The 22,341-nt window shown below is 41.0% G+C and overlaps 1 long non-coding RNA gene across 1 annotated transcript in view; it reads right to left on the bottom strand.

Annotated features, from left to right (window-relative positions):
* Positions 1-562: 562 nt before the first annotated feature.
* Positions 563-22,341, bottom strand: part of LOC119567250 — a 40,956-nt gene continuing 19,177 nt past the window's right edge. Inside the window, exons 2-3 of the long non-coding RNA XR_005227187.1 lie at positions 14,323-14,401; positions 563-6,111 (exon numbers count right to left, since the gene is read on the bottom strand). This is a non-coding gene — a long non-coding RNA (uncharacterized LOC119567250). The remainder of the gene's footprint in view (positions 6,112-14,322; positions 14,402-22,341) is intronic.

Genomic DNA, 22,341 nt, shown 5'->3' with positions numbered 1-22,341 from the left:
CAGTGTGCCCTTGTTGCCAAGAAGGCCAATGGCATTGGGGTGTATAAGTAGGGGCATTGCCAGCAGATTGAGGGATGTGATCGTTCCCCTCTATTCGACATTAGTGAGGCCTCATCTGGAGTACTGTGTCCAGTTTTGGTTTCTGAGGGCCACACACTACAAGAAGGATATGGAAAAATTGGAGAGAGTCCAGCGAAGGGCAACAAAAATTATTAGGGGACTGGAACACATGAGTTATGAGGAGAGGCTGAGGGAACTGGGATTGTTTAGTCTACGGAAGAGAAGAATGAGGGGGGATTTGATAGCTGCTTTTAACTACCTGAAAGGTGGATCCAAAGAGGATGGATCTAGACTATTCTCAGTGATAGCTGATGACAAGACAAGGAGTAATGGTCTCAAGTTGCAGTGGGGGAGGTTTAGGTTGGATATTAGGAAAAACTTTTTCACTAGGAGGGTGGTGAAACACTGGAATGTGTTACCTAGGGAGGTGGTGGAATCCCCTTCCTTACAAGTTTTTAAGGTCAGGCTTGACGAAGCCCTGGCTGGGATGATTTAGTTGGGATTGGTCCTGCTCTGGGCAGGGGGTTGGACTAGATGGCCTCCAGAGGTCCCTTCCAACTCTGTTATTCTGTGATTCTATGATTGATTCTATGATACACAGGGAGTTTGTGGCAGAGCTATATTTGGCAATTCTGCTTCAAAAATGTTGTCATGTTACAGAGAACAGTCTTGCGCTCAGTTTGAAAAATTTGTTAAACCACAGTAATTTATCCAGTAGTTAGTGACATATATCAGGCAGTTACTGTATGTCAGCATAAATATGGAAATAGTGTACTCCAGAGATATGTTAATATGATACCATTACTGTTTATCATAAAGGTACCCCTTCTCCCCCACGCAAAAAGAGTAAGGGGAATTTCTTTCTTATTGTCACAGATGAGATTTGAGTACCCTCATCAGAATGGTGACAGGACATTTTAAATATTAAAACTACATTATTTCATTTTCACTTATATTAGAAAATGGTAGTGTGGATGGAATAAAAGGAAACTGTTTGGAAGTCTAAACAAGGTATTGTTTCTTGATGTAAACATTCCCTGCTTCATGCACCTTTTTACCTTTCCATTGGTTCTAATGTTACATTTTAACTTAGTTATAATTACAATTCTACCTTTCCACATATGTAAAGGAATTCAAAGCTGCATAACCTGCATAAGAGGGACAGGTATTTTCCTCCTACTCACATTGATGTTATAGTTTCATTTCTGTGCCAGGGGCTCACTTGTACATTTCTCATCACTAATGGGTGGTATGCGTGTAATTTCTCATTCACTGAGATGACAAAGTACCTTTTTTGCTGGCAAGTGTCCAGCATATATTGTACAAACCTCTTTCTCTTACCAACTGGAGAGTTAAGGCAAAATTAATCTAGAATTATGTAATCAGATTTTGGTGTGAAATTTTAATTATTTCACTCACAGGTTTAAAGTTAAGAAAAAGGTCTTTGAATAGACATGACAAAAAATAAGTGGAGGTTTATAAAATTTCCAGTCTTTTAAAGGCAATGATGTAAAACAATGATTCCAATCGACTAACAATCCAGTTCAGAATTTGAGTCCATCCCAATGCATTATAAAGTCCAGTTCAGGATATCATTAGTGTTGATAGGCAGAATGTAAGAGGAGAGAGGGTACACATTGTATTATTAATGTTCATTGTGCTGCAGTACCTGAAAGTGCATTGTCTGTGACCCAAAGAGTTTTATAATTAAAATTTAGACATGAATTAAGCCAACAAGCAGTAGGGGAGGGGATGTGGTGAGGAAGGACAAAGGCTAAGTAGCAACTCCAACAGAGACTGGCAGGAAGGTTTGAACCTTGGACTTTCAGGCCTGCAGCACAAACACTACCACTTGAGCTAACAGACTAACTCTGGCACTGTTAGCAGGTGGCTATCCCTCTGTGGATCAGTCACAGATGACAAGGGAGGGAAGGAGGGCCATGTAACCCTCTGAACAGTGGGTCAGTTATAGTAATAAGATCCCATAAGCATCTTGATGGCTGAATTAAATGAAGACCACCCTTCAGTTGTGATGCACTTGCTTCTTTACATAATAAGACTTGAATAAGGCTCGCACTGGTTTCTGGTGGCTTCAAGGACATTCTGAAACCATTGGGGCTCCGGGAGGATGCTGGATCAAGGACTGCATTTTGAGTTAAATGTCTCTTCCTACCTGCAAAGGGACACTTCACAGAGTTTGATTTGCAAAAATAAGACTATACATTTTTTAAGTAGGGGGTCTATGAAATGACTGTATCTGGTAAATAATGCCATATTATTCTGCTGAGAATGCATTTTAATTATATTAATGGGATGATGTTCATAAAAAGCACAGTACAATGCTGCTTAAATATTCTTCCAGTGTGATAATGGAAGTGGGTAGTGTACAAATGTTAGTAGAGAACACATACAATTTATTTTAAATCTCAAAGATAGCAGAATAATCTCAAAGTGGTTTAAGTGATGGTGGCTGATAAGAAGCTTAGACACATCTTAAAATACTTCTTTAGAATGTTAAACAGACAGATTGGTTAAAATCCAGAATTCTAGCTGCTGGAGTTGAACTGTTAGTAATGCTGATAACCGCTAGCACAATAAATACAATTTTATGCAAATTATGATACTTTGTACATCAGTAGATGCTTGTAACGAATTTGTAGTAACTTTTTTTTTTTTTAAACAGGTTTTCTGGAAAGCAGCTGGCTGCTCTCTGGCAAACTCACAAAGGCAGCTGTCATCAGTACAGTCCCTGCTTGGGCTGCCGCAAAGGATTGCATGGAATTTAGGGAAACTTAGAAGGAAACTTTAAATTTGCATACACTTTTACTCTATGTTAAGTGTGTGATCTCTGCTATTTTCCTCTTGATCATGCATGAAACTACCTTGTTGCTGGCTGACTTAAATAGCAAATACAAGCACTGAGCACTTAAATCAGTTGTCTAGAACTGTTCATTCACCAACAGAATATACCCTGCAATTTGCCTGACTTGATGGTAGTTCAGAGAAGGATCCTTTAGAGGAAAAAGGAAGCTCCAGAGACACAATGGCCATTCACCAGTCAGTTTTCACAGTCTCTTTCCATATTGTTTTGTACTGTATTGACCCATTTATTCCTTTTGGATTCCTGGAATGGCATGGCTTATGCACCACTCCTTGCTCAGGGCAGTGCATAGAGGCTTTATCTAGCTCAAAACTTGTTGTAGTCCTGAATGTTTAATGTCAGATATTTAAGTATGGCCAGAAAATGCCTGATCTACCTCTTTTCAGAAAATAGTTAGATCTTCTCTACTTACCGTATATTTTGGTTATAAAGGGAGGCTGCTTCTTTCAGTAGTCTCATCTCAACTTGAAGAGAAGAGAGAATTTTCACCCTTATGTTGATCAGTACTTTACCCTATGAAAGCCACATTGATTTCAGTGGAACTATTTGCAAAGTAAGGTACTATTCAATGTGCATAACGCTGGCAGAATCTGCCCCTTGTATAGGAGTGACTCTCCAAAGTTTTAATTTAGTACCTTTCTTTACACCTTCCTGATTTTTCTCTCAGGACGGTTTGTTCTGTGGGAAGTCACGGCTTGTGAGATCTGGGTTCTAGTTTCAACCTTGCCACAGACTCACTGTGGGTATATCTTCACTGCAGGGTTCACTTGCGCTTACTTATGTGTTGCCCTTACCTGCCCTCCTGTCCCCCTCCCCGCACAATCATCTTACCCAGGTTTAGTGGTATTTTCAGCCCATGCAAGCTGATTTGTCTGAGGCTGTAGGCTAAAGTTCAGATGCCGGGCTGGTGACCTGCTGCCTTGCAGTGAGGACACAGGCTAAATCAATCGAGTACCAGTAGTCTACCATTGTCTTGTCACAATTTCCCACTCGTGGCCAGAAGGTTTTCCCACAATTCACTGGCAAAGAATCCTAGAGCAGTTTAGTTTACTGCAGCACAAAAGAATCCCATGGCATTTGTCCCCAGAAGTCTTAGTGACACATACAGGGGAATGCAGCACCAATAAGGACTCAGTAACTCAGACATATCTTTGCAGTGTGGTTGCTCACACTTGAGCTAGGCTAACAAGGGTGTTCAGTCTGGATGCGGATGACCCGAGTTAACTCTGCAGTGAAGACAAACCCTGTGTGATCATGGGCCAATCTCTTAACATTTTCCTGCTCCATTTTCTTATCTAAAATGGGGACAATACTACTTCCTTATCTCAAGGGATGTTCACTGACGTTTGTAAAGCTCTTTGTGAGCCTCTGATGGATGGAATTACACTGTTCCCTTGATAAGAGGAAAGTTTGAGTAGTTAGTTAAAATTCTGAGTTTCCCTACTATCAAAGACAGCCAAACCTAGCACAGCTCCACACAGAGAATCCTCTTACTTAAACCAAGTATTAAAACACTTTTCATTGTTATGCTTAGTGAATCTCAATTTTGTTTTATGCTTCTTTCTGCTCGTGCACTGGCATAATTTGAAGAAGCAGCTACTTTAATGGGATTAAACCTATTGAGCAAAATAATATCTGTGGTGTTCATGGTAACAGCGTGTCATTGCTCTTTTGTTCCTGTTCTTCTCTTCTTCTTCTTCAGAATCTGACCTATAATCAGTTTTCTTTTCATGCTTATCTACAGTATTATTACTTTATGCAAAGTCACATCATCCCTTTTCAGAGAGAAAATGTATAGTGTGAAGAATTACAAGAAAAGAGAATAATATGTGCTTCTCTTGACATAGCTACTCTCCCCTCAGTCTCCACCCATGTTGATGATAATGACATTCCTAACCACCTTTTTTGTGGTCTCACTTTCCTGGATGCAATAATGTTTTTAAAATAAGTTGGTTCCTTCCAACCTGCAAAATGCCCTGAGTTCTGCCGTGGGATCTACTAATGTTAACTTGTGAAACCCTTCAGAGTCCCATTGACTTGAATTAGATTCCATAGGGGCCCAGGCTGCAATGTACCCATTGAAGGGGCGAGCTTATTGTGGAAATGCCTACTCATTGTTTGCTTTTACTAACTTATTTAAGAGAGGAAAAAGAGCATTGGAGGGGTTATCTTTCTATGTATGGTGGCCTGGGACCCATAATTTCCTGATAGGACAGACAGAGCCCATGCATCTTTGAACATGTGTGTGGAGGGTTTTTACTCCTGCCCAGTCATCTCATGTGGTGGTTTAATGTCTCATAGTACTCCATAGCCTTATAGCACTATGTCTTCCTTCCTTAGGACTCAGACTCCCTCATAAGGTCTCAACCAGCATTTTTCATTCCTAGATACACATTGCAAAGCAGAACTCTTTGCATCATCAGCCACCAGTATCTTATGTGAGGAAATCCCTGTGAATTTCCAGAGCACTGTTTCCTTGCCCCGCCATATCTTATGGAAAAGTCCTAGAATGTAATGTAGAGAATGCTGAGCTTTCTATAGCAGGGATATGTTCTTTGCTAAATACTACAGGTTTTTAAACTAGAGGCTTCATCCTTAATACATTTTGTAGGACTTCTCCCATAAGGAGATCCTCTCTGAAACAGCAGTGAAGGCTTTTTCAGTGGTGAAAGGAGGCTGACTTGACTTCTTAATAGCATAGCCTGCTATGCTGGATGGAGCTCATATGATGTAATGATAGTCTACTGATTTTCAGCCACCCCAGCTGTTATTCATGTGAGCAAAGATGAATACAAGTGAAATCCAAATAATCTACATTAGTAGAACTTATTTTCATGATTTTCATCTGCTAACATAAAGATGTCTCTGAATTGTATATTCTACTATTACCTGGATTTATTTCTCTGTCTCAGATATGCAGTTTTTATCTGGGGAGGGTGGGAGGAAGGGAGGGAGAGAATCTTTACAACAGCAGAGAATTCGGAAGGGAAAAATAAGGAGGGGTAGGGAGAAATCAGTGCAGATGTAACTTGTTTCAATTATTCAGCATTCCCAGAGCTGTTTATTCTCTCGTTCCCAAGATGCTGTTTGTCTTCTGAACTCTGGGGAATCAGCTGATTTTAGTCTTGCCTTAGGTAAATGAAGGCTGGAGTCTAAGAGCAGCAACTACACTGGAAAACAGGAAGTAACAAAACATAACTTGTTCCAGAATAATTATGTAAAATGTAAAATGTCTGCAACATTAGAAGCTAGTTTTTAATGGGGAGAAAATCCTGCTTATCTGTGAACATTAGCACTGATGTAAGATTGGCAGTTTGCATTAGTAAATGCCCTGTCACAAGGGTTAGTCCATTCTGATCGCAACATTTTCTCCATTTCTTTACCCTAGGGCAAACTTTAATTTAATCTGGTAGCACTCCAGGGGGGAAATAACTAGTGTTGTCGAACTTCCCACTGCTCTTCCTCTGGTGACTGATGCCATGGTGCTCAACTATTAATACTAAGTAGGTCACTAAAACAGAAGACTGTATAATCTGGCACTTAAAAAAAGCAAAATTGTTATTTTGTAAGAATTAGGAAAGCATATACAAAATAAACTGGTTGATATGTAGTTTTTATCATCAGTATAATGAGGATATTATGAAAAGCAGAGCTAAAGTCTGAAATCCTTACTCATGGCCATATTTTGCCTTTCATTTTCAAGCAGAACTACTACATGTGCTGGTGTATTAGTGTTTGCAGGATCAGGGCCTAAGAAATGACTCTCAGGGATTCAGGATTTGTTCCTGTGTATGTTAGATTTCAGAAAGTCAGGAATCACTTTTCAGGCTAGTGTCTGTCATGGTGGCAGGGCATGCCAACGAGGAAAAAGTTAGATTACACAGGTCTTTGTGAAAAGGTGTTTTATAATGACATTTTCATTATCCCCTTACACTCAACCCTTATTCTGTAACCCATACTCAGTTTGAATTCTGCAGTACTTACTCGTAGGAATTGTCCTCCTGAAGTGTAAGTGAAGGTTACAGATCAGTGTCCACTGTGAGCAATCACTTACAACTAAATGATGAGCCCAAACTTTGGATCTGATCACAATCTGAAGTTCAGAATCAGTTCTGAATTTCCCAACTCAGTCCAACATTTCCTTGCAACACACACAGACTGCATAATGTTACTACTTATTTCATCGTTTTTACAGCTACTATTAATTTTGGTCACTCTCTATAGCACTATATACTGAAAAAGATGTTGCTTAACTCTGCTACTGTACCATAAAAGTTGGAGAAGTGAGGGAAGTAATCTAAGTCTGTTTTGGTTACAAGAACTCACACTAACTGTAACAGACAGGTTTCCAGTTCAGGTTTGGAGGTTGTGGGAGAGATAAGTGAAAGTTCAAGCCTTTTTACCTAAACCAGTTTATCCATTCCTATTTTTCAAGTGGAAATCCTTTGAGAAACTGCAACATGCTCTTGTTCTTCCACTGAGGCTGGTTCATCTTATTTGGAACCAATTTGTTTTCAGTGGAACCCTCTTCCTATCCTGATCAAATTTTCCACTGTGTTGATCTATGGAGTTGAAATGCTGATTTGATCAAATGTTATGAAAAAGTAATTTATCTCCCTGAAATAAAGGTCAAGTTCCTGCCAAATTTCATGAAAACAACTGTTCTTTAGCTAAAGAAAAAGCAGAAAAGGAAAATCTGAAACTAGTAAAAATATTTAACCTTTTCTGAAACACCTGGTCTAACTAGTTTGATTAAATGTGTCAGCCTTCCTTCTCGGATGGTGTGGTCATTCTCAACTTGTGAGTGTATGCTAATTTCAAAGGTTTTGTTCTTTTGGTGGTTATTATTTTATTCATATACTGCCAAGAAAGGAAATAAAAGTTCCTATAAACCTAGTTTCTAGCCTGGAAAATTTAAATACAGTATATATAAAATATTTTTCACAGTTTTAAAACTTTGAAAATAAAGTTTCATACTAGGGTTATCAATTAATCACAGTTAACTCATGCGATTAACTCAAAAAAATTAATTGTGGTTAAAAAATTACAAGTAATCACAGTTTTAATCACACTGTTAAACAATAGAATATCAATTAAAATTTATTAAATATTTTGGATGTTTTTCTACATTTTCATATATATTGTATTCTGTGTTGTAATTGAAATCAAAGTGTATATTATTTTTGATTACAAATATTTGCACTGTAAAAATGATAAAATAGTATTTTTCAATTCACCTCAGACAAGTACAATAATGCAATGTCTTTGTCATAAAAATGTAGATTTTTGTGTTACACAACTGCACTCAAAAACAAAACAATGTAAAACTTCAGAGCCCACAAGTCAACTCAGTCCTACTTCTTGTTCAGCCAATCGCTAAGACAAATAAGTTTGTTTACATCTACATCTACAGGAGATAATGCTGCCCTCTTCTTATTTACCATGTCACCAGCCAGCGAGAAGAGGCGTTTGCATGGCACTTTTGTAGCCGGCATTGCAAGGTATTTACGTTCCAGCTATGCTAAACATTCATATGCCCCTTCATGCTTGGGCCACCATTCCAGAGGACATGCTTCCATGCTGATGACACTTGTTAAAAAAATAATGTGTTAATTAAATTTGTGACTGAACTCCTTGGGGGAGAATTGTATGTCCCCTGCTGTTTTACCTGCATTCTGCCACATATTTCATGTTATAGTAGTCTCGGATGATGACCCAGCACATGTTCATTTTAAGAACACTTTCACTGCAGCTTTGACAAAACGCAAAGAAGGTACAAATGTGAGATTTCTAAAGATAGCTACAGCACTCAACGCAAGGTTTAAGACTCTGAAGTGCCTTCCAAAATCTGAGAGGGATGAGGTGTAGAGCATGCTTTCAGAAGTTTTAAAAGAGCAACACTCCGATGCGGAAACTACAGAACCTGAACCACCAAGAAAAAAAAATCAACTTTCTGCTGGTGGCATCTGACTCAGATAATGAAAATGAACATGCATCGGTCTGCACTGCTTTGGATTGTTATGAAGAAGCACCCGTCATCAGCATGGACGCATGTCCTCTGGAATGGTGGTTGAAGCATGAAGGGACATATGAATCTTTAGCTCATGTAAATACCTTGTGACTCTGGCTACAACAGTGCCATGAGAATGCTGTAAACAAGAAGTGGGTAGCATTATCTCTTGCAAATTAATCAAACTCATTTGAGCAATTGGCTGAACAAGAAGTAGGACTGAGTAGAGTTGCAGGTGCTAAAATTTTACATTGTTTTAATTTTGAATGCAATTTTTTTTTATACATAATTCTACATTTGCAAGTTCAACTTTCATGCCAAAGAGATTGCACTACAGTACTTGTATTAGGGGAATTGAAAAATACTATTTCTTTTATTTTTTTACAGTGCAAATGTTTGTAATCAAAAATAAATATAAAGTGAATGCTGTACACTTTGTATTCTGTGTTGTAATTGAAATCAAATGTATTTGAAAATGTAGAAAACATCCAAAAATATTTTAAAAATGGTATTCTATTAACAGTGTGATTAATCACAATTTTTTTATTGTGCAATTAATTGCGATTAATTTTTTTAATTGCTCAACAGCCCTAGAATGTACTGATTACTCTTTTAGACCCCGTAATGCTCACATAGAATGTGACAAATAGCTATTGTACCACAGATGATGAAATCATATCTGCCGCCCCGACCGGGAAAACCGAGAAGTCTGTTGCCTGCTAGGAGCTAGGATTCACGATGTGACGGAGAAACTGCTGAGACTCATCAAGCCCTCGGATCGCTACCCCTTCCTGCTTCTCCACGTGGGCATCAATGATACTGCCAAGAATGACCTCGAGCGGATCACTGCAGACTACATAACTCTGCGAAGAAGGATAAAGGAGTTTGAGGTGCAAGTGGTGTTCTCGTCCATCCTCCCCGTGGAAGGAAAAGGCCTGGGTAGAGACCATCGAACCGTGGAAGTCAACGAATGGCTACACAGGTGGTGTTGGAGAGAAGGCTTTGGATTCTTTGACCATGGGATGGTGTTCCAAGAAGGAGGAGTGCTAGGCAGAGATGGGCTCCACCTAACGAAGAGAGGGAAGAGCATCTTCGCAAGCAGGCTGCTAACCTAGTGAGGAGGGCTTTAAACTAGGTTCACCGAGGGAAGGAGACCAAATCCCTGAGGTAAGTGGGGAAGTGAGATACCGGGAGGAAGCACGAGCTGGAGTGCGCAAGAGGTGAGGGCTCCTGTCTCATACTGAGAAAGAGGGATGATCAGTGATTTATCTCTAGTGCCTCTACACAAATGCAAGAAGCCTGGGAAAAAAGCAGGGAGAACTGGAAGTCCTGGCACAGTCAAGGAATTATGATGTGATTGGAATAACAGAGACTTGGTGGGATAACTCACATGACTGGAGTACAGTCATGGATGGATATAAACTGTTTTGGATCTAGACTATTCTCAGTGGTAGCAGATGACAGGACAAGGAGTAATGGTCTCAAGTTGCAGTGCGGGAGATTTAGGTTGGATATTAGGAAAAACTTTTTCACTAGGAGGGTGGTGAAACACTGGAATGCGTTACCTAGGGAGGTGGTGGAATCTTCTTCCTTAGAAGTTTTTAAGGTCAGGCTTGACGAAGCCCTGGCTGGGATGATTTAATTGGGGATCGGTCCTGCTTTGAGCAGGGGGTTGGACTAGATGACCTCCTGAGGTCCCTTCCAACCCTGATATTCTATGATTCTGGAAGGACAGGCAGGGCAGAAAAGGTGGGGGAGTTGCATTGTATGTAAGGGAGCAGTATGACTGCTCGGAGCTCAAGTATGAAATTGCAGAAAAACCTGAGAGTCTCTGGATTAAGTTTAGAAGTGTGAGCAACAAGGATGATGTCATGCTGGGAGTCTGCTATAGATTACCGGACCAGGGGGATGAGGTCGATGAGGCTTCCTTCCGGTAACTCACGGAAGTTACTAGATCGCAGGCCCTGGTTCTCATGGGAGACTTCAATCACCCTGATATGTGCTGGGAGAGCAATACAGCGGTGCACAGACAATCCAGGAAGTTTTTGGAAAGGGTAGGGGACAATTTCCTGGTGCGAGTGCTGGAGGAACCAACTAGGGGCAGAGCTCTTCTTGACCTGCTGCTCACAAACCGGGAAGAATTAGTAGGGGAAGCAAAAGTGGATGGGAACCTGGGAGGGAGTGACCATGAGATGGTCGAGTTCAGGATCCTGACACGGGAAGAAAGGAAAGGAGAGCAGCAGAATACGGACCCAGGACTTCAGAAAAGCAGATTTTCACAACCGCAGGGAACTGATGGGCAGGATCCCCTGGGAGAACAACATGAGGGGGGGAAATGGAGTCCAGGAGAGCTGGCTGTATTTTAAAGAATCCTTATTGAGGTTACAGGGACAAACCATCCCAATGTGTAGAAAGAATAGTAAATATGGCAGGCGACCAGCTTGGCTTAACAGTGAAATCCTTGCTGATCTTAAACACAAAAAAGAAGCTTACAAGAAGTGGGAGATGGGACAAATGACCAGGGAAGAGTATAAAAATATTGCTCAGGCAAGCAGGAGTGAAATCAGGAAGGCCAAATCACACCTGGAGGTGCAGTTAGCAAGGGATGTTAAGAGTAACAAGAAGGGTTTCTTCAGGTATGTTAGCAACAAGAAGACAGACAATGAAAGTGTGGGCCCCTTACTGAATGAGGGAGGCAACCTAGTGACAGAGGATGTGGAAAAAGCTAATGTACTCAATGCTTTTTGCCTCTGTCTTCACGAACAAGGTCAGCTCCCAGACTACTGCACTGGACAGCACAGCATGGGGAGGTGACCAGCCCTCTGTGGAGAAAGAAGTGGTTCGGGACTATTTAGAAAAGCTAGATGAGCACAAGTCCATGGGGCCGGATGCACTGCATCTGAGAGTGCTAAAGGAGTTGGCAGATGTGATTGCAGAGCCATTGGCCGTTATCTTTGAAAACTCATGGTGATTGGGGGAGGTCCCGGACGACTGGAGAAAGGCTAATGTAGTGCTCATCTTTAAAAAAGGGAAGAAGGAGGATCCTGGGAACTACAGGCCAGTCAGCCTCACCTCAGTCCCTGGAAAAATCATGGAGCAGGTCCTCAAGGAATCAATTCTGAAGCACTTAGGGGAGAGGAAAGTGATCAGGAACAGTCAGCATGGATTCACCAAGGGCAAGTCATGTCTGACTAATCTAATTGCCTTCTATGATGAGATAACTGGCTCTGTGGATGAGGGGAGAGCAGTGGACGTGTTGTTCCTTGACTTTAGCAAAGCTTTTGACACGGTCTCCCACAGTACTCTTGCCAGAAAGTTAAAGAAGAATGGGCTGGATGAATGGACTATAAGGTGGATAGAAAGTTGGCTCGATTGTCGGGCTCAGCGGGTAGTGATCAATGGCTCCATATCTAGTTGGCAGCCGGTATCAAGTGGAGTGCCCCAAGGGTCGGTCCTGGGGCCGGTTTTGTTCATATCTTCATAAATGATCTGGAGGATGGTGTGGATTGCACCCTCAGCAAGTTTGCAGAGGACACTAAACTGGGAGGAGAGGTAGATATGCTGGAGGGTAGGGATAGGATACAGAGGGATCTAGACAAATTAGAGGATTGGGCCAAAAGAAATCTGATGAAGTTCAACAAGGACAAGTGCAGAGTCCTGCACTTAGGGTGGAAGAATCGCATGCACCACTACAGACTAGGGACCGAATGGCTAGGCAGCAGTTCTGCAGAAAAGGACCTAGGGGTTACAGTGGACGAGAAGCTGGATATGAGTCAACAGTGTGCCCTTGTTGCCAAGAAGGCCAATGGCATTTTGGGATGTATAAGTAGGGGCATTGCCAGAAGATCGAGGGACGTGATCGTTCCCCTCTATTCGACATTGGTGAGGCCTCATCTGGAGTACTGTGTCCAGTTTTGGGCCACACACTACAAGAAGGATGTGGAAAAATTGGAAAACGTCCAGCGGACGGCAACAAAAATTGTTAGGGGACTGGAACACATGACTTATGAGGAGAGGCTGAGGGAACTGGGATTGTTTAGTCTGCAGAAGAGAAGAATGGGGGGGATTTGATAGCTGCTTTCAACTACCTGAAAGGGGGTTCCAAAGAGGATGGATCTAGACTGTTCTCAGTGGTAGCAGATGACAGAACAAGGAGTAATGGTCTCAAGTTGCAGCAGGGGAGGTTTAGGTTGGATATTAGGAAAAACTTTTTCACTAGGAGGGTGGTGAAACACTGGAATGCGTTACCTAGGGAGGTGGTGGAATCTCCTTCCTTAGAAGTTTTTAAGGTCAGGCTTGACGAAGCCCTGGCTGGGATGATTTAGTTGGGATTGGTCCTGCTCTGGGCAGGGGGTTGGACTAGATGCCATCCTGAGGTCCCTTCCAACCCTGATATTCTATGATTCTGTGATTCTATATACTGTAGACTATACTGTCAGTAGATATACTGTCAATTTAACATGCTTATGAGGGCAGGCAAGCAGATTTTCTACATTCAGGGAAATACAAAAATGACATGGAGTAAGTGATGAGTTAATTTTGTTCCAATAATAATATCATGTATACTTTCCTATCAGAACCTGTAAAGGGGGAAGAGTAATGGTTGGGGCTACTTTAACCATCTTGATTTGTGTAATATTCACAATGATACTGGAATTTCAGGAAGATGGAGGAGAATGAAATCAACTTGTATCCAGTTGTGTAGAAGTTACATGGAACGTTCCTCTGAGACTACACTGAAACTTTGCTAGTAACAGCGAAAAGCTCAGTCATCACTGATGACAGTGGAAAAACTTTCATTAATAACAGTGAGAAAAGGAACTGGGTCTCTCATGCATTCCTTATGTTCTTATGTTCCTTGCATAACCTAAACTCCTGCACATGCCAGTGGTAGGCTTGGCTATGTAAGGAATGTAGGATCAAGTCACAGGTCCAGTCCTGACAACTTCTCTGTGTATGCTAGTGTACAAATAAATACAAATGCATTCGTTGCACTTACATTGCTTCTTTCATGTAAGTTTCTCAAAGTGCTATATAAACAATATTCTATTCCGTATTCTACACATCGGAAACTGAATCAGTGGGTTAGGTGACTTTCCTAACATCACACAGAATGCCAGTGACAGACAAGTATAGCTATTATGTAGCAACTGGTTCCATTATTGTGTGAAAAACTTCCTCTCCTTTCACATAATTTAAGATAAAATACTGATCATACCATATGGTGTGTTTCATTCACTTTCTATAGAGCATTACATTGCATTAGTAATACAGGAGAATTTACTTTAGGAAAGGAAAGACTGCTTATGGGTACTCCTAAATATCATCTTCTCTTCTAGAGGAAGGCCTTGGCCTTAAAGTGTGCTTTTACCTTCGAGAGTGGCTTTTTCAGATGAATTTGCTGGATTCCACATTCACTGAGCCTTGTGGGTTCACATCTCAGATTTGCTCTGTGAACAGATAAACATGTGTTTGGGTTTTGTTTTTGTTGTTCTTCCCAGTTGTAAAACCCCCACACTCATCCTGATCTCTGACAGTTAAACTGGCTTCTTTTCACCAACAATGATTACGGTTATTCCCAAATGAGGGTTTCAGCCACTTCCAGGCATATAAAGGATCTGTTAATAGACTCTACCCATTCAGCTGAGTAATACCAGCATAGGTATGATGCATGCATAGACTATTCCATTATACTAGCACTAGTACTGCAGAAGCCATCATATGTGCTGAGAACAGCTATATTAGCTCTGAGTGCTAGTAGAACAGGGATTTCAGTCAGTTCTTAGAGCATGAAGATTACCCTTACTGAGGTTCAGCCATAATGATGAGTAGGTGGAAGCTGATCAGTGCTTTAATGCTAATTGTGATCAGTGAATCCTGAATAAGATTGATCATGCTCATTAACCTTGTGTGTCCCCTTGAGAAAAGCTGGATGGATGCTACACTGGGTATGTGTTTGTTTCACTTTGTCATTAACTTGCATTATACCAGGATGATGCTTAATTGAACTAAATTCTCCTGGTCACCAGAATTTTAATACTGAAAAACAATGTATTTACCCCTAGCCTCATTTTCGGAAATGGCTGAAATATTTTGGCTGACATTTTCCAAAAAACCTCAGCCCAAGGCAGACATCCACCATGGAAAATGTCAGCCGAAATGATTGAAGTCTAGCAAAGTTATAATCAACTGAAAATAGGGTCTTATAACAGGAAAAGTCAGGCAACCTTAATAATATGGAGTGCTACCAATTCTGCTGAGAGAGAGAGAGAGAGTATGTGTATGTAATTGCCTGGAATATAAAAGAATTGTCCTCCTGAGTAGTAGAGATACAACAACTTATGGTGGCTGGTAAGAGGCCTTTAAAGCAGAGATTCTCAAACTGTGGTCCATGGACCATCAGTGGTCCGCAATTCCATTCAGGTGGTCTGTGAATAGTTCCCTATAAGGTGCACACCTGGGTGGCTGCACACAAGAGAATGAAGGGCCACCCACCTAATCAGTGGAACTGCGCGGGCCTGGCTCCACTAATTAGGTCCCTGGAGAAGATGCACATGTAAGGTGCGGTGGTGGCCTTGGGGAGAATAGGGAGTAGTTGGGAGGCAGCAGTGGGGTGAGGAGGTGGTTGGGGGAATTTGGGATGTGCAGGGAGGGCTGTGACGGCCAGAGAAAGAGGTGACTTTCCCCAGCTCCAGGGCTGCAGCTGCCGAGGAGAGACCCCCCTCCTTCCCAGCGCCAGCTCAGAGGCTGCTGCAGTGTGGGAGAGAGGGAGAGACTCCTCTCCTTCTCAGCCCCAGCTTAGGGGCTGCCATGGCAGGAGAAAGAGGGCACATCCATCGCATTAGAAAGGTAAGACTACTGATATTAAAATGTGAGTTGTGTGCTTTTATTTGTAGAACAAAAAAATGTTAATTTAAGTGTTTTTATATATAGCATTTTTATCCAAAGTGTTTTACAATAGGTAGCTCACGGTACAAACAACATTTAGAAAGATCATTAAGTGGTCCACCAAGACCCTCAGCAATTTTCAAGTGGTCCGCAAAAAAAAACAAAAACAAAAAACTTTGAGAACCACTGCTCTGAAGGAAACAACCAGGGCAGATTTGCCAGTAGCGAACTGAAAGTTGGGGATTTTTTTTGTCCATTCTTGACCCCCTTTCAGGATTTAGAGTAATGGGAGCTCCCTCTCATTCGGGTAAGAAATGCCCCTTCACAGCAACTCTTTCTGCTTAGCTGGGGTGGTGAGGGCTCCCCTTCCTGTTTCAGACTGCTTTTAATCACTGGTCACTTTGTAAGCTTTGTAGGACAGTCCCTGCCCTAAAGAGTGTAAATATAAATAAACAGGACAAAGGATAGAGATTGTTTCCTGTTTCCCATTTTACAGATAGGGACCAGAGATACAGAGAGGTTAATTGACTTGCCCCACATCACAAAGAAAAGCTGTAGGAGAGCTGGGAACTGAACCCAGATCTCCAGAGTCCCAGTTTATTGCTGTAACCACAAGATCAGCCTTCCTCATACATAACTATAGCCTATCACTGAACCCTTGAACAGTAGCTGTGTTGCCCCCTGGAACTAACAGCGCATGCATTTTTTCAAAAGTTGATATATTTGTGCTGATTAATCTTTCTATGCTTATATAAAATATATTTTTACAATCTCAATTTGGGGCCAAATGGAGTTGATTTGAATAATTTATTACATTTTACTGATAAACACAGGGAAACAACTATACATAATAGAGATTCCCATATAAAAGGAATATGTATGGTTCACTTGGCAAAACATTAGGATTTTTTTTCACAACTTTGCATATAGAATACAAAATTGGGAAACCTGCCAGAATTAATGTTATTGTTTAACTTTAGGAGAAGTTTGAATTGTCTGCAGTAGCTGCAGTGCAGCTTCCAAAACCCAACAAGCACAAATGTCATGTGTTATTTTTTGTTTCATGTAGCAACAGATAATTTTTTCTTAGCATTTAAGTGGTGTGTGGTTAATAAGTTGGGCTTTGGTGTGTGTGATAAGTGCATTCACAAAGATGTTACAGCACTAAGCATAAGCATGCAAGGCAAAGGTCATGCTAGTCAACACAGACAGCTATTAACACTTAAAAGACCTAACGGTAGAATAATAGCAAACAAGTACTTGCCAAGTGATGGATTAGCGTCTTAGTGATAAACATGAAGGAAAATCATTATGGCACAAGCAGTTTTGTCAGTGTTGGAGAAGCTACATTTGATGGATAGAGCCTTCAGTGAAGAACCTATAAGGAATTGATTACTGCCCTGAATGAACCTAGTGTAAGTTCATCATTAAGCAACTCCAGTCACCATTAATGGTCAGCAATTTGTCTCCCTTTTTTTTTTTTTTGACCTTAACTGCAAAATGATTTTGACTCTGAATAACTTAAAACAATTTGGATTGATTATACAGCAGCCAAATTAATTACCCAGTAATCACAGCTTTGAGTAGTGGGCCAATTTTTTTGTCCTGGGAACATTCTGTACAATTTAAGTGTGACAGTATGAAGAAGGAAAACAAAAACATCTGGAAGCAGATAAAGAACAAGCTAAGTAGTGAAAATAAGGATTATAACTGTGTTGTGGAATCTCTCTCAAATGGTCAAAGATCCATTTGAGAGCGATTCACTAGCCATGCTGACTTTTGCCACTGAGAAGTGGCATTTACAGCAGGTGGATCCTCCCTGGTGTGACAGATATTGGAGAGTTACATTTTTGTATTTCCCAGTTAGTCAGCAAGAAATACATTTTGCAAGTGGGGGGGGGGGGGCGTGGAAGGAGGGAGTTGTTCAGTGCTGGAGAAAGAGACATTAATTTTCTTCCATGGACTCTAGCCAAGTCACTCTTCTCATTCTCTAGGTATGTATACACTACCCGCCGGATCGGTGGGCAGTGATCAATCAAAGTGGGGGGTCAATTTATCGCATCTAGTCTAGATATGATAAATCAACCCCTGAGCGCTCTCCCGTCAGCTCCTGTACTCCACCACCGCGAGAGGCGCAGGCGGAGTCGATGGGGGAGTGGCAGCAGTTGACTCACCAGGGTGAAGACACCACGGTAAGTTGATCAAAGTACGTCGACTTCAGCTACGCTATTCACTTCAGACTCAACATTAGGACATCTGTTCACAACTGATTTAGAGATTGTTTTGGTTGAAGTCAAACAATCCCAGAAAACATGTCTGCCACTTCTATCTGTACTAGCTGTTAAAAGGTTCTTGTAAGCTTAGCAACTGCTTTTGGTTTTCTGTTTTCTACTGTTCACTGTTGCACTGACCCCTATTGTCTTGTTGCAAAACTAAATGCAGTTATCCTAGAAGTAGACATTACTCTGGTGACCTGGAGAGAAAATCAACAGCAAGTAAAGGCCTGGCTCCTGTTCCCATTGAAGTCAATGTCAAACCTCTGGTTGCCTTCAATAAGAGGAAGCTTGGCACCAAAGGTAGTGACTTTGTATCCATTTAAGTGATATTTCAGAACCAGAAGAGTAGAAACCCAAAGTTTCTTGATTGAGGAGACTCTGAAAGATTATTTTGATTTTGGGGTTTCAGCTGGTCTGTCCTGCGATTTACCAAAGGTGCTTGAGTATAATTTTGCATCTGGAAATAGGAAAGCCACAAATAAAAGCTTCAGTGCTTGCTTTTCAGGTGATGTGAAATCTGACTTTATTTGGAGGTCAGGCCAAATTTGAAACTTTGCCGAAACTTTACTAGGTTCACCCTCCCCTAACAATCATCTAGCAGCCACCAGGTTTAGAAACAAAATCTACGTAAAATAACAGTATCTGAAATTCATCTTTGGATAAGCATAAATAATATTGGTTGGTGTCTCTAAAGTCACTGCCAATTGTTAAGTTGCTCTCATGTACAGAAGGGTATTGAGTAGAGTGAGTTGAAAAGGGGAAGAGTTGTGAGCACATTTTTTAAAAAAATATTAAAATTTTTTCCAAAATGTTTTAGTTTTGAAATAAGAAAAAGCAGCTATCATGAAGCCACATGCTTTGGTGTTCCACCAATAATGAATATCACCTTTAGATTTCAGTGTTACTCTAAATATACACCAAGATCAAAATCAAGGACATAATTGGCAAGCAAGTAAAAATGCAGTTCCTTCTTAAGAAATGTACAGTGTTTCATCATTAATGGATGTCACTCTTATCTGCTAGTATAGTGTGTTGCTTAGGAAAAGCTTTGATATTTCTTCTTGTCAGTTTGGAGGGGAACAATCTTTGAATGTTTGAAGCACCAGATATTACTTTTTCATTTTAATTTACTTGCAACTCTTTTCTTTATTTCTGCTTAAATGGGCACATCTTTAGAGTGGCTCATGGAGCATTAGGACTCAGGTTTATGTGCCCAATTCTGTGTGCATTGTGCTAAAAATGCTTCCAAAAGCTATTTGCAGAGTGGACATTTTTCATTACATCACCTGCTCACCATTTGCTAAAATGAAAAGGCATTGCACATCCACAAAAGCATAGTTCAACATTAAACACTTGTCAGACTCTGTACTTTTTTAGATTATGAATTAAATTATATACATTGATTTGCAAACAAAGTGTAATTGACAAAATTGAATATTCTGTTGAGTTTTGAGTAAGCTGCTAGACAAACAAAGGTCCATGAGAGATGATTTATATTGCACACTGTTAGTGATAAATATCTAAGTGGCAGATAATGTAGGAGGCAAGTTGGAATATAAAATAAGACACATAGGACCTGATTCTGCTCTCACTTACACTTGTGTGTAAATCTGAAGTAGCTCCACTGAAGACCAGAGAATTACGCTAGTGTAAAGGACGGTTGAATATATCTAATCTGGATTTATGATGATTGTTTGTATCTATGGTACATATAAAGCATCAGTCACCATAACAACTAGTTTTGTCCTTTTATATGCCAAATACACCTTGGTATGTTCATCTGTCACTCGCCTTCATCCCTAAGGATTATAATTATGCAACAAGTAGTCTCCTCTTCCATTTGGTACCACAATCTCATCTTTTACATAATCCAGAAAAGGAGTTTTACTGCGACACTCAAAAAAAATTTCCAGTTACTACTTATGACAGCTCTTCTGCATTGTTCCAGTAAGGGCAATGAAAAGAATCAATACATCCTTCAGGAGGAGTTTTATTATATATTATCTGTCTTCATTTGTGTTTCTGTATTTTTAATGCAAATTATGTGCATCAGCAAGTTTTATAATTTGGTTTATAAATTCCTTGTCTTCATGAGTCAGTTCTGTTCAATTTAATGGGAGAGGTACATGTGTAACAGCTACTATCATAGGCCACCAGGGATCTCCAGTGCTGAAAGCATGTTTCTCTGCCTTTTGAGCTAAAGTAATAACTCTCTAGATGGTTGCTGTAGTAGATTCATATCCTGTAGCCATTTGAAAGGGACATGTAACACAGTGTATTAGTGTGTTGCATGCGCTGATCTGGGAGAGAGCATAATGCTGCCATTTCATGTCAGATAAATGGAGTGTTCAAATAAAGGTTATGTTTCTGATTTTCTGAATTCAAAAGTTGTGGGCCATTTAGATCTCCCAAAGGAATATAGGTTTAATTGTCAACAGTGTAAGGCAGAAGATAATGGCTGCTGATAAGTATCAGACAAAGAAGGTTAAAAGCAGAGTAATCTATGCAGATAATGGTGTGGTGCCTACAATACCTTGTCATCAATTACCTGTTCTTGTCAGCTCAGTCAATACAGTTCTTGGTATGCTCATGTGCCAGAATGACAGTCACCAGTGCATTGGCATTATAGACTAGGTCTGAAAACACCAGTGTAGTTAGATATATTTTAAGACAAGTCTGTCTCTTCTAGACAAGATGACCCCAATTCTGAATTATGCCTGATGCACAAGCTATGCCCATGGAACAGTTCAGGTGTGTATGTGGGGGGTGTGTGTGGGGGTGGCAAAGGTCACTGTATGCCATCTTTGTGGGTCCCTGATTCTGGAGGTAACTAGGGACCAGCCTCATCCCTGCCATAATGCAGAGCACTCTCAAAGCTGTTCTAACTTGAACCTGGCTTCCCATGCCCCCAAGGTTGTTCTGGAAGTCAGGAATTTTAGAAGTGCAGTCATTACTGCCAGAACCCTGTCCACCCACCCATGTACTCACCGATAGCTACGAGTTGAGTTGTGATTGAGACACCAGACTCATCTACACCACCCAAAGATTCCCCTTATAATAGCGGAATTCCCATTTAATTTTTTATTAATCATGTTAATTACCGTAGTGCCTATGGACAACCAAGAATGGGGCCCCATTGTGCTAGGCACAAACAGAGTTTGGACAGTCTCTGCCCCTAAGAGCTTATGATCTAAACAGACAAGAGAGACACTGGATGGGGGAAAAGGGTAGAATGCGCAACAGAATGAACAATGTGCTGGCAGCAAACATGTTCATTCTGCAGATTTTTTTGGTAGGGTTAGTTAGGATGGTATGTGCTAAATAATCAGAAAAATGAAGGGAGAGAGGCCATTAAAAGGGAAGGGAAGTGAGGGAGACAAGGCAGGGGATAAGAGGGTAAAGAGGGGCATGTATGGAGTGAAACTGAGGTGAAGAGACTGTGAGAGAGAAAGAGGGCTGGAGCAAACAGCCAGTCAGCACAGGGCAGAGAATGTTCTGTCAAAACTGTAGAAATTTCCAGAATGTCCAAAGGTTCCTGCTTTGTCTGCTCTTGCCCTTGCCAGTTGGTTCCTCTCTGCAGTTTTTCCTCATAGCCATAAGGCAGGAGGGATGAGCGGAACCCCCAGAGTTCTGGTGCCCCAATAACGTATGCATGTGTGTGTATGTGTGTCACGGGGACGTCTTCTGAATCTGGCGGAGCACTAGAGAGGGCCCCATTTACCTTCTCACTCTCAGTGTAGCAGTCCCTGCTTTGGCTGCTTCCGAATCTGCACCTATTGGCTGGAGTCTTTGCAGAAGCAGTCAAAGCAGGGAGTACTGCAGTGTTAACATTGCATAGTTAATCAGATCAGCGGACTTTCACTGCTGAAGCAGTGAAAAAGCAGCTGGGGCCAGGATCCAGAATCTAATCTATATGGAGTGTAGGTTCTCACATCAGAGATCCTGGGACTCTGAAATCCATAGTTCCTGCTGTCTCTCTCTCTCTCTCCCTTTCCAGGTGCCTGATCCACCCTTATGTGTTTTTTAAAAAAAGTATTAAAGGGAAAGAAGAGTTTAGGGGACCTTTTGCCCCTGGAGAAGTCCATCCCTGCTCAGCTTTTGTGGTTCCAGGGAGCTGCCTCAACGGGGCTCAGTTATGCTTTAATACGCTCCTGTAGTTTTACACAAGAAGTGATCGAAATCCTCTTTCAGATGAGATTTGGTTTTCCTAGTCAATTGAGAGTGTA

Source organism: Chelonia mydas, chromosome 10, assembly GCF_015237465.2.
Source record: "Chelonia mydas isolate rCheMyd1 chromosome 10, rCheMyd1.pri.v2, whole genome shotgun sequence".
NCBI lineage: Eukaryota > Metazoa > Chordata > Testudines > Cheloniidae > Chelonia > Chelonia mydas.
This window is presented reverse-complemented; position numbering and strand designations above follow the sequence as displayed.